Genomic DNA, 19183 nt, shown 5'->3' on the forward strand with positions numbered 1-19183 from the left:
TGTTTTAGACCTAGACGAGTCCATGAACAGGGTGAGGAGGCGTTCATGGACCAAGAATTGGTTGCTCCGTAGGAACCAATTCTCTCATATGCCTCCGCTGCGGGAGATCCAGGAGAATAATCCTGATGATTACAGGAATTTCCTTAGGATGTCTGACCCCGTTTTCCAGCACCTCTTGGCTTTGGTGTCGCCATATATCACCAGGCAGGACACCGTTATGCGGGAAGCCATCAGCGCTGAGCAGAGCCTAGTTGCCACGTTACGCTATCTGGCAACTGGTAGACGCCTGCAGGACTTGAAGTTCACAACGGCCATCTCCCCCCAGGCTCTGGGCCTCATAATCCCGGATACCTGTTCTGCTATAATACAGGTTCTGCAGGACGACTATATGAGGGTAAGTTTTCTCCTTTAATATCACATTCAATGTATTTAATGTATGCTAATGTATTGTATTTATTTCCTCCTTCCCCAATTACCATGATCGTAATATGCTGTGAATGTCCTCTTTGCCCCATGCATGCTGTAAGCTTTTAATTGATTGATTGATTGATTTTTGAGCTTAATTAGGCGCCAAATGCCCACTGTGAAGTAATGCCCCTTTTTTGGCCTACATGCATATTTTCCTTCACTTACCTCCCCAGCATTCTAACCTGGGCCCAAACACACCTAGCCTAGTCCCTTCCCAATGTATTTTGTAAGATCCATTGTAGTGCTTTATCCCCCCCCCCCCAAATGTGTTTTAAAGTATAGCTTCACCTTTTTTTTTTGAGGTCCCAAACTCATCTAGCCCACCCCCCAAAAATGTTTACAATGGTCCATCAGAGGGGGTGAGGAATGTGATAATTGGGACTTATATTTTGGGGGTTAAATTCTCCTTAAAATAAATGTTATAATGATATTGGCCAAAAATGTTTTTGTATAACCTGCTTGCAATGTTATGTGCAATTTTTTTTTTTTTTTTATTTGATTCCACAGCTTCCGTCCATGCCACAGGAATGGCAGACTGTGGCATCGGAGTTTGCTACGCTGTGGAACTTCCCCATCTGCGGTGGAGCCATTGACGGGAAGCACGTATGCATCGTGCCACCACTCCGTTCTGGTTCCCAATTCTACAATTACAAGGGGTTTAATAGCATTGTGCTGATGGCGGTGCTGTCAGCACAGTACAAATTCCTCTATGTGGATGTGGGGAAGAATGTCCGGATGTCGAATGGGGGAGCCTTTAGGCAGACAGAGTTTGCGCTTCGTCTCCAGAGCGATGACCTTGCATTGCCACCGGATGCAGAGAATGTTGAAGGAATCCCCTTTGTGTTTCTGGCTGATGAAGCCTTTGGATTGGGAAAGCGTCTCATGAGGCCATTCCCCCAGCGGACCCTCACCCCCAAAAGGATGGTGTTTAACTACCGGCTGGCCAGAGCCAGAAGAGTTGTGGAGAACGCCTTTGGCATAATGGCCAGCCGGTTCCGCCTGTTTTTAACCTAAATGCATATGACAGAGTATAAATAGAACTATATTATTTTTTGTTGCTGCATATTGCACAATTTTTTAAGCCTCCTACCTATATGGCCACAATTGGGCCCGAGGCCAGACTTACCTCAGGTGAAATCACATTGCCGGGCCTAGAACCTGCCCGTACTGGCTTGCCCCCCCAAAGTGCCTGTGCAGTCCGGGATAAGTATGTTGAATATTTCACGGGTAGGGGGGCCATTCCTATGCCAGCCAATCTGTAATTTATTATTTTGTGCCAAAACCTGAATAAATCAGTTTAAAATCCTTTTTTGATGTCTCGCTTGTGTTTATTTTAGCTGTCTCCTAATTTTTCCTAGTGTACTACATGTAGTGTCAAGTGTATTTTCATTATGAACTAACAACCATTTCACAGGTAACACCAAAACTAAACACATTAGAATTTCTAGGGTATTTAAGAAAAACAAGACACACTTTCTTGTTGGTTTGACCAAAATTTACTCGGTGCATATTCACACACATGGTCTTTCTCAAATATTTGTGGTGCATAGAATTTTATTTTATTTTTTTATTATTATTTGCCATAAACTGGCATTTTTTTTTTTTACAAAAAATAAAAACAGAATATTCCATAGCACAAAATATAACAATGTAAACCTCTAGGCAATAACGCAGACATTGTAAAAATAAATAAATTGTCCACCTGCCCATTGTAAGATAGGTGTTGGCACCCCTGGACAAGCCACAATTTGAAGATGCACACAGTCTTTTTAGGGTTAAAAATTATCCCTGTTGTAAACATGTGCTATCTGCCATCATGGGTGATCAATGGACGTGTTTTATGGATGCAACCTCTTCTTCCATTCACCTACTTGAGTTGCGAGGAAGGGGTTGCACCCACAAAACACGGACATAGATATCACGAGATGGTAGATAGAACATGTTGACCCACTGTGTGCATCTTCAAATTTTGTCTTGTTAGAAAAAGTACAAACATTTTGGGGTGAAACTGGGAACAAAAAATTGTGTTTTTTCAGTTTCCCCCCAAGTCCTCAATTATGTCCTTCAAGCTTTTATCAATAAAGGCCATTTTTGCTTGATTACATACATCTCCCTACTGCATGCCTTCATTTGGAGGAGTAGATTTTGGGTCTTGAAACTGGAGGATTGAGGCCTTTCTTCTGCCACATAATCATCCCCTAAAAAAAAAAAAAAAAAGGTATTAAACATCTGCAGGCCTACATCTCGTATTACCTGAAGCTGTGGTGACAGATACTGACCTGTTGTACAAATTTCAACCACTTCTCCTTCCTCCACATCCTGAGGTGTGGGTGGGCTCTGAGGTGTGGGCTCCTTGCGAGGTGGGCTCTGAGGTGTGGGCTCCTGGTGAGGTGGGCGCTGAGGTGTGGGCTCCTGGCGAGTTGGGCGCTGAGGTGTGGGCTCCTTGCGAGGTGGGCGCTGAGGTGTGGGCTCCTTGAGAGGTGGGCGCTGAGGTGTGGGCTCCTTGTGAGGTGGGCGCTAAGGTGAGGGGTCCTGGCGAGGTCTTTGTTTTCCGGGCTCGGAGGAGTGGTATCCTTCCAGTCTTCTGTCCCCTATGAGAATAAAACAAAAAGTACACTTAGCACACACATATTTGAGGGCAAAACTAGGAATATTAAACACTGCTTGGAAGTGGGGTACAAGTGTCTGTTTGGACATTTACAAGCAGAAGACATGTTTTTTGCATACACTATTCTTGAATACTCACCTTTTTGGGACACGTTTCACGCATGCGTAGTGTATATAAAGCTTAACACACATGTGTCGTACGTACGTTCAGTGTGTGGAGGAAGACGTTAGAACGACGAACTAGTGAACAAAGGTATGATTTGAACTTGGGACATCAGTGGCCTATACTGCTAAGAGATTAAGAGATTTAAGGGCTATATGGGGATAAAGATTACTTGAGTTTATAGACTGTGATTGACATTAGTATATTTGTCTTTTGTTTTGTCTTTCAGAAAATATGAATCCATTCAATGAAAAGGAGTTCCTGGGGGAATTTATTGACAAGTTAAGGGAGCTGCCCGTTCTTTGGGCGACAAAAGACCCCAACCACAGGAATAAAAAACTAAGGACAGCAGCACTGAATAGCCTGCTCCCATTTGTGCACACAAAGATGCCCCATGTAACAGCTGAACAGCTGGAGACTAAAATTGGGACCTTGAGAGGCACATACAGGACTGCGTGTAACAAGGTACTGGCTTCTCAGAGGTCTGGAGCAGCAGCAGGGAAGGTATATGTACCAAAGTTGTGGTACTACGGCAGAATGTCCTTTCTTGATGACCACCTTGAAATAAGGGATTCACTTTCCAGCCTTCCCCCTAGACAACCCTCCAGAAAAAGCTCCAGCCTTCCCTCCAGCCTTGCCTCCAGCCAAGCCTCCAGCCTTCCCTGCAGCCAAGCTGATCCTTCTCAGGAGCAAGGTGAGCCCTCTCAGGAGCAAGACGAGCCTTTCATCCTGGAGGAAGACCCGGATTTGGCTTTCTGGAGCCAGGTATAGTATTTTAAATGTATTTCTTGTGGAAAAAAATACTGTAAAATAGATGTTAATATGTAAAAAAATATCTAATGTTTGATCTAAAAGTGTTTTCCATATCAATAGAAAGTAGTGGCCGAAAAATGAAAGAAAAGAATGCAAAATGCTGGGGTCAGAATGATTGTCTTTTATATTTATTTTCAATCAATTTGCAACAGTCATGACCTGAAAATCGTTTGTGATTTTTGAACCCAAAACTCAAACTGTCCCTTTTTTAAACACAGGAGGACATCAGCCAGGATGAGGGTCTGGAAAGTGTCAGGCAGGAGGAGGCCAGGGTGAGTGGCACAGAGGAGGTGGCAGGAGTGAGTGGCACAAAGTAGGTGGCAGGGCCAAGTGGCAGCACAAGGTGCCAGGTGCCCCCCATCCGCCCTCCTACAAGAAGGGCCAGGAGGGATATGAGGGTGAGCGAGGCAGCACTGGCCCTGATTAGAGAGGCACAGGCCACACTCCAGCAGCCTACCACCCCTGAAGAGGGCTATGGCACCCTCGTAATGGCCAAAATGAGCCAAATGACCGAGAACCAACGCCTCATATTTGAGCCACTACTAGTAAGTTTGCTGAATAAGGGGGTGAGGGGGCTACTTACTGAGGACACGGTCATTTGTAGCCACGGCCATCCTCCCCCACCAGCTTATTCTCAACCTCCTCCACCTTCTTCTCCTCCACCTTCATCTCCTCCACATTCATCTCCTCCACCTTCTTCTTCTCAACCTCCTCCACCTTCTTCTCCTCCACCTTAATCTCCTCCACCTTCTTCTCCTCCACCTTCTTCTCCTCCACCTTCTTCTTCTCCACCTTCATCTCCTCCACCTTCATCTCCTCCACCTTCTTCTCCTCCACCTTCTTCTCCTCCACCTTCTTCTCCCCCACCTCCTCCTCCTCCACCTCCTCCTCCTCCTCCACCTTCTTCTCCTCCTCCTGGCACGAGTACACCTCCAGAGGCACAGGTTCCAGCCAAGCGGAGAAGGAAGGCTGCAGAGAAGGCTCCAGAGAAGGTTGCAGAGCAGGCTGCAGAGAAGGAAGCAAGGAAGGCTGCAGGGAAGGCTACTAGGAAGAACAGGAAGTGATGGCCTTGCTTCAAGGTGGTCTGACAGAAGGCAGCCTGATGAAGTACCACAACCTTGGGACATATATCTGACCTGCTGCTGTTCCTGACCTCTGGGAGTCCAGGACCAGATTGGGCTCCCTCCTCAGTGTGCTTCTCAATGTCCCAATTTTATTTTCCACACACAAGTGCACAAATGGCAGCAGGTTCTTCAGTGCTGCCTTGTATTTATTTTATTTATATTCTTTACCAGAATAAAAGGTCATTTTTTGTTTACAGTTCATACTTGTCTATGTGTTTTTAATCAAACCAAAAATGTAGTTTGTGAGTAGGCAGGTTAATTAAAAAAAAAATAATTATAAAGGGACAGATCAGATAAGACCAAACACTAATGTTACAATTGTGGTAACTTAACACCAAAAAAAAAAAAAAAAATGGATAGAAATTAAATAATAATTAAATAATATTTACAAATGAAGATCTGTATTTGAAAAAATAAATAAATAATTGGGCTATATAAATTATTCGAAAATATTCGTGAGATCAGCATGAAAAATGTTAGATAAAGTTAGTCAGAACTCTGTGTGAATATCAGCTGCAAAAGAAGATCATTATTGTTCATTATTGTCCCATTCTAAATATGATTTAAATGCGCAGCATTTAAACTATGCCATAATTTTTACAGCGTGACGAATGTGCTATCTCCATTAAGAACGCTACTTTTACCGATGGTGCGTTCCCATCTCATACTTTATTCTGAGCATGCGCGGGTTTCTAAGCATACACACGAACGTGTTTCTCGTCGAAAACCAGCCTGACGAGGAACACGATGAGGAAATTGAGACTCCCGACAAGGAAAAAGAGATCTTGTTCTCTTTTTTTCTCATCGAGTTCCACGACAGTTTTCGCGATCGGTCCTGTCAGGGGGAGAAATGCCTGACCGTCTGTTCATACAATGTATGAACAGCGATCAGTCATTTCCCCTAGTGAGGCCACCCCCCCTACAGTTAGAACACACCCAGGGAACATACTTAACCCCTTCCCCAGGAATATGAAGTACAGGCCATTCTAGATTGCAGAAAGAGGAGGAACCAATTGCAATATCTTATTAAGTGGAAGGGGCATGGTTCAGAAGACAATTCCTGGGAACCCGAGTGTAATGTTTACGCTAGAGGGTTCATTTGTGGCTTTTTCCATGCTCATCCGGAGAAAAAAAAATCAATTTGGCATCCGGAGGCTGCCCATGGGGGGGGGAGTTGTGACAATGTCAGGAATGCCCTGTAACCAGGTAGATGCTTATGCGATCCTGTGAGTGCCTCCTGAACTGGGCATAGGCACGCATTAATGTTCGACAGATATTGTGCGCATGCACACGCATTAGCCATTACAGTGCCGCCTATGGGCCTATATAAGGACAGCAGCTGCACTAGTGCAGTGCTGTCTGCTCTGCAGCTTTACCTTGTGTTCTGTTCCCTGCGCCTGTACTTGATCTAGTTTTGACACAGCTTTCTGACCACGCTGCTTATCTCCACTCCTGACCTCAGCTTGCCTTGACCTCTGCTTGATTTTCTGTTGCCGACTGTTGCCTAAACACTGACCATTCTATGCCTGCAATTACATTATATCTGATCCTCTGTGTATGACCTTGCTTGTCTGACCCTGCACCAGTCTTCTGCCATCCATCTCTGTGTAGCTCCAGTGGCATTGTCCTGCATCCGCAGCATACCTGTGTCTGCTGTTCCTGTGCCATCTGCTGCTCAGCGATCCAGTCCAGTCCTGCAACTTGTCAGCTACTCACCTCTGCTGCCAATGGAGAATCTTGCAGGCACTCTTACCTCGCCGTGCTCTCGCAGCCACTGTCACAACTCCAGTGATCCTTGAGTCAGGGCTGTATGAGAGGTCTGCTTCTGCTCGTCAGGCTCTACTGGAAGGTACGTGATAGTCTCCCTCTGCTCAAAGGACTCAGACATCAGTGTCTGCTAGTAGTGACCCAGCAATAACAATTAGGCTGTCTTCCAGTCTGAATCCTGTAAATCAGGACAAATTAGGTGACTGTCATAAAATGGGAACCCTAAATGAGAGTTGGTGAGAGTAGAAGAAATTTGAATATTCTTTTGGTCTTAAAAACAGACAGGCATTTCTGGCAAAGGATGCAAAGAATTAAAATGTTTCCAGCAGAGGGTAGAACTGAGGTAAATAATATTGGTGCAGAAAACGTACTTTTTTTTTAACTACATGGAATAGGCTATGAGATAACGCATGCAAAAAACTAGTCTTACTTTGGAGACACAGGACAAAAATAAAAAAATAAAAAATAATACACTTTATTTATAACCCAAAAACATGAATAAAATGCATTATTAAAATCAATCGTGGTAAATGTACCGAATGTAAAAATAATATGTGGAATGTATAAAATGTATGTAACTACAGCTCCTAAGAAAGAGCCATGAGTTTTTCTTGTTCTCTTGGTCTCCCTTTTGCCTTGGTGCCCGCCCAGGGAGTACCGTGCATACAGTATGCTCGCTCAGACAAGCAAAGAATATATCTTTTTCATGCATGTTTAGACATACAGTATCTCTATATCTATCTATCTATAAATACAGATTTTTGCCAAATCATGTCCATTATATTATGTTTTGTCTATTTATGTAGCGATTTTTGTTAGTCTTTTCATGCATACTTAGGAAGCGGACATACAAAAATCAGTTGACTCATTAACACTAATTTGCATACTAGCTACAAAGATTATGAACTGCATGTTGTACTTTCTATGTATTATGTTGTACATTTGGTACATTTACAATGATTGATTTTAATAATGCATGTCTTTTATGCTTTTTGGTTGTAAATGTGTATTAAGTGTAATAATTTAATATTTTTTGTGTCCCATGGGTGCCTCTAAAGTAAACATTTTTGTATATGTTTTCCTGCTGATACAAATGTGACACATGAGTGATCCATTTACCAGTTTGCAGGCTATTGCCGCGTACACACGGTCGTTTTTTGTGATGAAAAAAAAACGACATTTTTAAAAACGTCATTTAAAATCACCCTGTGTGGGGAAAGCGTCTTTTTATGTCTTCTGAAAAACGACAAAAAAAAATTCGAACATGGTTCAATTTTTTATGTCGTTTTTCAAAACGTCATTTTTTGTGTCATAAAAAATTACCGTGTGTGGGCTAAAACTACGTTTAAAACAACGTTTTTAAACCCGCGCATGCTCAGAAGCAAGTTATGACGCAAGCTTGAATGGAACAGAGTGCCGCCGTACGTGCTGAACGTATCCGCGCTTTGCTAGAGCATTTTGAAAAAATGATGGTGTACACACCAACGTCGTTTTTTAAAATGAAGTTTGAAAAACGTTGGTTTTTTTCATGAGAAAAAACAACGTTTTTTTACAAGGCAAAAAACGACCGGCATTAGAGATAGAATAGAGATAGAATAAAAATGTCCATATTCACTATTCAGTTGTAATAAAAAAAAAATCAATTGTGCCATGTTATAAAATATTTAATACATTTGGTTAAAACAAATAGAAAAAAATACACTATAAAGACATTATAAGATAAGAATAATAATTAGGATTTCACTCTTGTTTTCTTTACTATTTTTGAGCTGGGATGTATTTCATTAATATTTCCTACACACTTTGACTGTGTTCACAGTAATCGAAACTTTGTCTAGACTGAGTGACTACACATCATAATCCACGTAATATCAAGTAAACTCACAGTGAAACTGGATACCTAAACTTATCAGGCCTGGAATGATTATGTTGACCGGAGGAACACTGTATTTTGGCTTTTTTGAATAAAGTTTGTTTTCCAAAAAAAAATGTTTGTTAAATCTGAACAAGGCAACACACGCCCGTTGGAAACACCAATTATCACTGGCAGCTAATTCGTGAATACTGTCATTAATTGTTAATGTTTGTTCGGTAGATGTAGTAATTATAAATTGCATTAAAAAATTGTAAATCCCCATCTCCCCCTAAACACACACCCAGACACAAGCACACTGGGAACTAACCTAAACTCTAGGTTTACGACATATAAATGTTGTTTGATTTGAAAAGATAACAGAAAAACAGAAGCATTGTGGGTCAAGTCGTACTATTCACTAATCATGCTATGTCTGAGGGCTTTTTGAGTGAAATGTTATAATTTAATCCTATTTAATGACATAATCCTACTTGGCAATTCAAGATTATTAATACCATTTGTTTTATTGAATCATATATAATCTGTATTTATTGTTGATCTGGATCTGATAACTGACACAAGAATCAAAGCTGCACATACAGTATGCAGGGTGTTCTCAGCTTCGTGCACTTCTGATATGTGAGATGAACTAGCGTCCTCAGCATGTGGAATGAGAGAAGGAAGGCGACAGTGAAGGAGGAATGTTTACAAATTAGCTTTAATCTACAATACATAATAGTATATCAACTCTGTATTTTCACAAGTTCTGTTTATATATACAGTATATGTCAATGTCCACCTAACTATGAGACCACTATATTTACTGTATTTATTGGCGTATAACACTCACTTTTTTACCCTGAAAATAGAGGGTAAACTGTGCCTGCGTGTTATACGCAGGGTGCTGTAGAACGTTTTTTCCTGAAACGTCTCTCTTAGGCCCCATACTCACGAGCAAACATGTCTGCTGAAACTGGCCCGCAGGCCAGTTTCAGCAGACATGTTTGGTCGTGTGTGGGCGCGAGCGGGCCGAATTCCAGCAAACATTTGCCCGCCGGGCCTTTTCCCAGCAGACAAATATTCCTGGACTTGTTTTAAAACAGTCCGCTGGAATTCTGCCCGCTCGGACATGTACGGTCGTCAGTACAGACCTACCGTACATGTCCAGGCGCCCGCCGTCCCTCGCATGCGTCGAATGACTTCGACGCATGCGTGGAAGCATTTTAAAGGCGGGCCGCCCACGTCGCCGCGTCATTGTCGCGGCGACACCGCGTCATCGACGCGGCGACACCGCGGACACGCCCCGCGTATTGTTTACGCGCGGACTTCTGTACGATGGTGTGTACAACCATCGTACAGAAGCCCTCTGGCAGACATGTATGGTGAAAACGGTCCGACGGACCGCTTTCACCATACATGTTTGGTCGTGAGTACCCGGCCTTAAAGTTAGGATGCGTGTTATACGCTGATAAATACGGTATATATAGGGATGAGCTTTATGTTCGAGTCGAACATGAGTTCGACTCGAACACTGGCTGTTCACCCGTTCGCCGAACAGCGAACAATTTGAGGTGTTCACGGCAAATTCGAAAAGCCGCCGAACACCCTTAAAAGTCTATGGGAGAAATCAAAAGTGCTAATTTTAAAGGATAATATGCAAGGTATTGAAGAAAAAATGGGAAGGTTTCCCGGAGGGGTTTTCTAGCAGCAATGATGTAGCAAATTCAAATAGTCAAAGTAATGGTTCTTTTATTAAAAACTACAATGTCATTTTAACAAATATATCCAAAATACAGCAAGGCAAACATAGATATATACAGCATTCCATTGCATGGTGTCTAACTGTGCGGCAACACCGATGCGTCTCGACCAGCATGGTCTTCTTCAGGGGGATAGTTTGCTATAAAGAGATACATAAAAATCTCATTGATCATATCAATACATTTGCACCAAATTAAAATGGTTTATACAAGGGTACTATATTTACCACTAAAAAAATGAACTAGGTAATCTCATAGCCAAAAGATAGTTTTAAAATGAGATGAGTGATCCGTAATGTTAAATGGTGGTTTCCGCCTCCCCAGAGGAAAAGGACCCAGCTCAAAAGGAACTTACAAAGAGCCACACAGGACACCCCTGAAGGAATGGAGGAGAGGGGGGAAGGGAGACCAGGACCTACAGCAATACACCAGATAAAATAACGTATCAGCGAAAGAAGTTATCAGATGCTTAATGAATAAACAGGAATACCTGATATGTTGAAAATGTTTATAGTCAATATGGACTTACTCCTAGTTGTCCTAATGTTGACTCCCTAAAAATAGCATGTGGTACCTCATAACAATAAGTTTGGGCTTATTTAATGATGTTAACATCATGAGAGGGATAGCGATCAAAAGTGGAAATCATGAACTAGCATTATAAGGGTCAATTAATAAAGAATAAAGAAATGTGTGTGCACAGGGAGACAAACAAAAAGGGGGGGGGCAGCCTTAAAAATGATAGAAAACTGTGTAGTGGAAAAATAAGTGGTGCGGGTGGAGATTCTGGGTAAATAATGTAAGCCGTTTGGGAATTGGTAGGGGTGTAGGAAAAATGTGGGTGCTGTGCACTGTCAAATCTTGAAGGACAAGAATGTGAGCAGCAGACTTAATTAAAAAAGTAAAAGTTGAGTCTATTGTTAGGCCGCGTACACACGGTCGTTCCAAAATGATGAGAATGGTCCGACGGGCCATTTCCATCGGTTCACCGCTGTAGTGGCCTGATGGTCTGATGTGCGTACACACCATCGTTCCAAAAACCGATCGGGTCAGAACGCGGTGACGTCAAACACACGACATGCAGAATAAAACAAAGTTCAATGATTCCAAGCATGCGTCGACTTGATTCTGAGCATGCGCGGGTTTTGAACAGATGCTTTCTGCACTAACCATCGGTTTGGACCGATCGGGCAGCGGTCCATCGGTTCGATTTTGAAGCATGTTTTAAAATTTTGGACCGAAGGAAAACAGACCGATGGGCTATGCACACAGTCGGTTTGGACCGATGAAACTGAACCTCGGTCCATTCTCATCGGTTTTGTCCGACCGTGTGTACGCGGCCTTATGGTTTGTCTTAAATACTAATATAGCTTGTGGGAGCCATCAGTTAAATATAATAAATTATCCTAGTGCAATTAGGCAAGAGGAAAAAGGGCTCTACATGTGCTGGGGAGAGTGAATGAGTTGGATAGGTTTACAGAAAAAGAGTAAATACTCACATAAGACCACATAGATAGGGTAACTGTCCATTCGAGCATGCATAGGATCATGTGTTGATCCAAATGCAGCCCAGAATGTATGGTGCCTACGTAATGAGGAGTCAGGTGATTAGTTGCAGGTACAACATCGTCTCCCCCTCCCTCCACCGCCCACCCCCAGGATAATGGCATCCTAGCCGCTGATACATCGGCTCACATGTGGCTCTTTTGGCATTCCGGAAGGAAAGCCCCAACCGCTGTCGTCACCTCCGTGGCAAATGCATGATGCCACAACAATGTGGGCACACCGAAATACTTGTGCATGCGCACTATACCGTCAGACGTCCGGAGGTGATCGCGGGACCCCGCCGGCAGGGTAGTGCTCACCCTAGCGGCCGAGATGTATACGGCCGTCAGTAGGGAGCAAAGGGAGGGGGGATGTTGCAGACAATGTCCACACCCTCCCACCCTGCCGGGAAGTCCAGAAGAGCTGGGACCCACCTAGCGGCCGACAGGAAAAACACAAGCCCACTGGAATGTTCACAAACCTGATTACATGAATGTATAATAAGCAATGACATTGAACAGGTGTTGTTAATAAAGATGTATTAGTCATTCTAATGAAATAGTAATGACAGATATTTGCATTAACCTCTTTGCCACCGCGCCATAGACAAAAGACGTCTACAGCGTGGTCGAGTTGTTCTGGGAGGACATCCGTGAGCGCCGGGTCTAGAAGACCCGGCGCATCACAGATCGTGGTAAATTGCCGCTGATAGCGGCTGTTTACCACGTGATCGCTCCGTCAAATGACGGAGCGATCACTTGTAAACAAACCGGCGTCATGTGATGACGCCGGTTCCTCCCTCTCCTCTCTGTACCGATCGGTACAGTGTGAGAGGAGAGGGGAGAGAGCTGAAGCAGCAGCAGCTGCTGTGGGCTGGATCTGTGACAAATGCAGTCACAGATCCAGCCATCCCTCCCTGCGCAATACTCTGCAATACCCCCCATACTCTGCAATACCCCCCGTACTCTGCAATACCCCCTGTACTCTGCAATACCCCCCATACTCTGCAATACCCCACATACTCTGCAATACCCCCCATACTCTGCAATACCCCCCATACTCTGCAATACCCCCCATACTCTGCAATACCCCCCATACTCTGCAATACCCCCCATACTCTGCAATACCTGCTAATATGACAGAAACGAGATTTTTTTTATTTTTACAGAATTTTCAGTGTTTTTTCTTTTATAGCGCAAAAAATAAAAACCGCATAGGTGATTTAGATACCACCAAAAGAAAGCTCTATTTGTGGGGAAAAAAGGACAACAATTTCAGATGGGCACAATGTTGTATGACTGAGTAATTGTCATTCAAATTGTGAGAGCACCGAAAGCTGAAAATTGGTCTGGTTAGGAAGGGGGTTTAAGTGCCCAGTGGTCAAGTGGTTAAAGCACAGGAGCAGTAGAAGGATACAAAGTTACCACCTCTTTACATATATATTTCAACACAGAAAGTTAGTAACTGCCTGTGTTGTGTACTATAATACAAGACTCTGTTGGAGTTTCTGAAGTACACAAGGAAAAAAGGATTGAATTAGATCTTTTCTCAAGGTCAGTAATGTATCCTGACACGAGAGTTAACCATTCATGCAAAGATGTACTTGTTAAAGATGAACGTTATACAATGTAAGAATGGGGGACTTAAAGGACACCAAACTGTTCCAGGCCAGATCTCTAGTGTCAAAGGGGGGAAGGGGTTTTTAGCCACCCAATATGCATACAATAGAGGGGAAGACACATACTGTAGAAGGGAGAGATAGCTGCGCACCCCAATATATAAAGGAAAAAATGGGAAGGTTCCCCGGAGAGGTTTTCTAGCAGCAATGATGTAGCAAATTCAAATAGTCAAAGTGATGGTTCTTTTATTAAAAATTACTATGTAATTTTAACAATTAAAATGGGAATCCAGGCTATAATGTACAGTACATATATCCAAAATACAGCAAGGCAAGTTATTGTCATAAAAAGTGTTTGGGGACCTGGGTCCTGCCCCAGGGGACATGTATCAATGCAACAAAAAGTTTTAAAAACTGAATTTTTTTCAGGAGCAGTGATTTTAATAATGCTTAAAGTGAAACAATAAAAGTGAAATATTCCTTTAAATTTCGTACCTGGGGGTGTCTATGGTATGCCTGTAAAGTAGCACATGTTTCCCACGCTTAGAAAAGTCCCTGCACAAAATTACATTTCTAAAGGAAAAAATGTAATTTAAAACGGCTATAATGAATTGTCGGGTCCCGGCAATACTGATAAAAGAAACATAAACATGCGCTACTATACAGGCATACTATAGACACTCCCCAGGTATGAAATTTAAAGGAATATTTCACTTTAATTGTTTTTTTACTTTAAGCATTATTACAATCACTGCTCCCGAAAAAAACTTTGATACATGTCCTCTGGGGCAGGACCCGGGTCCCCAAACACTTTCTTATGACAATAACTTGCATATTAGCCTTTAAAAATTGTCACTTTTGATTTTTCATGTTCGTGTCCCATAGACTTTAACAGTGCTCGAACTAATTTTTTGCATGTTCTGCTGCGAACCGAACCAGATGGTGTTCGACTCATCCCTATTTATATACAATATCTAACAAAAGTGAGTACACCCCTCAGATTTTTGTAAATATTTTATTATATCTTTTCATGTGACAACACTGAAGAAATTACACTTTGCTGCAATGTAAAGTAGTGAGTGTAAAGCGTGTATAACGGTGTAAATTTGTTGTCCCCTCAAAATAACTCAACCCACAGCCATTAATGTCTAAACCGCTGGCAACAAAAGTGAGTACACCCCTAAGGGAAAATGACCAAATTGGGCCCAATTAGCCATTTTCCCTCCCCGGTGTCATGTGACCAGTTAGTGTTACAAGGTCTCAGGTGTGAATAGGGAGCTGGTGTGGTAAATTTGGTGTTATCGCTCTCACGCTCTCATACTGGTCACTGGAAGTTCAACATGGCATCTGAAAAAAAAGAATTGTTGCTCAACATAAAGATGGCATAGGCTATAAGAAGATTGCCAAGACCCTGAAACTGATCTACAGCACAGTGGCCAAGACCATACAGCGGGTTTAACAGGACATGATCCACTCAGAACAGGCATCGCCATGGTCGACCAAAGAAGTTGAGTGCAAAATGCTCAGCGTCATAGAGGTTTTCTTTGGGAAATAGATGTATGAGTGCTACCAGCATTGCTGCAGAGGTTGAAGGGGTGGGGGGTCAGCCTGTCAATGCTCCAAATTGGTCTGCATGGCTGTTGTCCCAGAAGGAAGCCTCTTCTAAAGATGATGCAAAAAGCCCTCAAACAGTTTGCTGAAGACAAGCAGAGGGACATGTATTACTGTGGTCTAATGAGACCAATATTAACGTATTTGGTTCAGATGGTGTCAAGCATGTGTGGCGACAACCAGGTGAGGAGTACAAATACAAGTGTGTCTTGCCTACAGTCAAGCATGGTGGTGGGCGTGTCATGGTCTGGGGCTGCATGAATGCTGCCAGCACTGGTGAGCTACAGTTCATTGAGGGAACCATGAATGGCAACAATAACTGATATACTGAAGCAGAGCATGATCCCCTCCCTTCGGAGACTGGGCTGTAGGGCAATATTTCAACATAATGACCCCAAACACACCTCCAATATCACTGCCTTGCTAAAGAAGCTGAGGGTAAAGGTGATGGACTGGCCAAGCATGTCTCCAGACCTAAACCTTATTGAGCATTTGTGGGGCATCCTCAAATGGAGGGTGGAGGTCTCTAACATCCACCAGCTCCGTGATGTCATCATGGAGGAGTGGAAGAGGTCTCCAGTGGCAACCTGTGAAGCTCTGGTGAACTCCATGCCCAAGAAGGTTAAGGCAGTGCTGGAAAATAATGGAGGCCACACAAAATATTGACCCTTTGGGCCCAATTTGGACATTATCATTTAGGGGTGTACCCACGTTTGTTGCCAGCAAATGTTTTGTTAGCTTTATGGTTTAAATTAGCTGTACTCCTGCACTGAAACTGTGTTTGCTGAATTGTCAAATAAAAATATTGAAAACATGTATGTTTCTTTACATGTTTTGTATTTTAGAAAAGAAAATGTGAAAAAAACACAAAAACAAAAAAAATTGAATAAACAAACCACCCTAAATACACCCCCAAAAAACAAAATAGTGCAGCTATATTTAGGTTTGCAATAAAGCAAAACAGTTAATGCACTGCACACAATTTCTTAGGACTTTTGGGTCACTTCAATCTGTGTACTGAAAGTGATGGCTTGTCCCAGGGATGCTATTAGTCATTGCATAGCAAAAAGCAAGAACCAGCAAAGAACAGTCAGAAGGCCCATACACACGATCTGACTTTTTGACAACAAATGTCCGATGGACCTGTTTGATCGGTCTATCAGACCGCGTGTACGCTCCATCGGATAAATGTTTTCACTTTTTCTCTGACAAATGTTTGCTGTGAAAACAGACAAACTTTCTGGCAACAAATGTCCGAGGGACGATAATCTGATCGTGTGTACACAAGTCCATAGGACTTAAGTCCAAAGTACAAGCATGCATGCTCAGAACCAATGCTAAAGATCAGCCAACAATACCAGAAGTTGCCCAAAGGGTGGCGGTAAAGAGCTGACAAAACATGTGATTTGGTGAAAGTTGTCTGAAAATGCAAAATCCATGGGAAAGTCAGTTGGAAGTCCGATCGTATGTTTCAGGCTAAATTTTGCACTAAACTCTTTTCTCTACATTATATCACTAGCTATGCTCTCTACCTAACACTCTCCAACAAAGTACTGAACTACAAAAGCAGTAGGCCTGGTTAAAAAAAGGGGAAGGGTGGCTATTTCCCTGGCAGTTGCTGGGTGGCAGTGGCTTTAGCTGCATCACAGGGCCTCCAAAGCAAAAACAAAAGTAGTAGTTGATCTAACCTACGATTTGCAAAAACGCAAAAGTACAAATTGTGACACAACATTAGTTTGGTATATTTCACCACACAGCCCTATTCATAATGGATATTAATAATTTGTGCACAGCAGTTAAACCATAGTATAATGAGAGCCCACAGACATGTGCACAGACCTAAATATGCCCCAATTGATCTGCAGTATGCAGGTTTTCTTTTGTTCCCAGAACAGACTGTACATTTCTGTATGGCCAAACTCTTAGAAAGTGTAAATCCAGCTTATGGCATTTTGCCACAGGTATTAAGACTAAAAATATGCAGGATTATCCCATTTATTTGAATACCATAGTCAACAGCAAGAACATGATACAGTATACAAAATTATATATGTCCGTGCAACAAATTTATCCTTAAATAGCAAGCCAACACACTATGGGGCAGATTCAGAAAGAGATACGATGGTGTATCTCCTGATACGCCATCGTATCTCTGAGTTCTGCCGGTCGTATCTATGCGACTGATTCAGAGAATCAGTTACACATAGATATCCCTAAGATCCGCCAGGTGTAAGTGTCTTACACCGTCGGATCTTTGGCTGCAATTCCAGGCCGGCCGCAAGGTGGCGTTTTGTTTTTTTTACGCAACGAATATGCAAATGAGGATTTCCGCCGATTCAGAAACGAACGACCGCCCGGCGCATTTTTTTTACGTTGTTTGCGTTCGGCTTTTTCCGTCGTAAAAATTAAGTTTTTCGGCATGTGGAAAAAAAAGAAGTTTTTCCAACTTCATCATTAAAACGACGTTGCCCACACACCATCGTTTAAAAAAAATGCTCTAGCAAAGCGCGGTGACGTACAAAACGTACGACGGCACTATAAAGGGGAAGTTCCATGCAGATGACACCACCCTTGGGGCTGCTTTAGCTGATTCCGTGTTAGTAAAAGACGATTCGCGCTTTTCTGTCTGTTACAGCGTGATGAATGTGCTTACTCCATTATGAATGGTAGTTTTACCAGAACGATCCTGTCTCATAACTTGCTTCTGAGCATGCGCAGGTTTTTAACGTCATTTCACACAGCTGCAAAATGCCGAAGACTTGGTAGAGTGGATGACCAAGCCGTCCTCATCCTCCTCATCCCCTCTCACCCAGGCTCAGGGTATTTTGCCTGGCAAAGTAGCTGCCAAGGCATCCTCTTTCCTCTGCTCAATGGCATCACTCACTCCTTTGCTAGCCCCACCATGTCCTCTTGAGGAGTCCCCCGAACTGTTTGACCACAGTGTTGGGTACATGCTGCATGCGGATTCGCAGCGTTTTGAAGGCTCCGATGATGGTAGTACGCAGATAGAGTAAGGCAGTAATGTGAGCCCAGAGAGAGGGGGTGCCCAAGAAGGACAGCAATCTGGCAGTCATGTTCCCCCAGCTGCAGCATACTCAACAGTGATGAGGAGGGAGGGGATGATGAGGTCACTGACTCTACTTGGGTGCCTGATAGGAGAGAGGGGGAGGAGGCACAGGCACATCTCCAACGAGGCAGGATGCCCTCCAGGGGCCAGCTTAAGGACAGCACACCGACTGCATCACAACACAGAGCTACACATGTGCAGGGCGCTGCTGTCTCTCAGCGTTATTTCGAAAGTTCTTTGGTGTGGGCCTATTTTGAGACGAGTGCGTCAGATCGCACCGCTGCTATTTGCAACATATGTCTCAAGCGTATCTCGCGTGGCCAAAACATCAACCGCTTGGGCATCACATGCTTGACCAGACATATGTCGACCTCTCATGCAGTTTGTTGGCAAGCGTATCTCAAAGACCCACACCAGAGAAGAAAGTGGACCTCCCCTTGCCCCTCATCAGCTGGGATCTCCAACCCCACTATACCCTCAGTCCTCTCTGAAGCCTGCACTGATAGGACTGAAGGTGTAGAATTAGGTGTGTAACAGCCTAGTACATGCGGGCAATCTACTATCGGTTCATCGATGGCAGATTGTACCAGGCACGCAGGTACGCAGGCAAAGAGATGCCATGTGATGCTTGAGCTGGTGTGCTTGGGAGACAGGAGCCACACTGGGGCAGAGGTTCTGTCAGCTCTGCAGGGGCAGGCTCAGAGGTGGTTGACGCCACGCCAGCTTAAGCCAGGAATGGTGGTTTGCGACAATGGCACCACCCTCCTCTCCGCCCTGCGACAGGG

The sequence above is a fragment of the Rana temporaria genome, chromosome 3 (genome assembly GCF_905171775.1).
Source record: "Rana temporaria chromosome 3, aRanTem1.1, whole genome shotgun sequence".
Classification (NCBI taxonomy): Eukaryota; Metazoa; Chordata; class Amphibia; order Anura; family Ranidae; genus Rana; species Rana temporaria.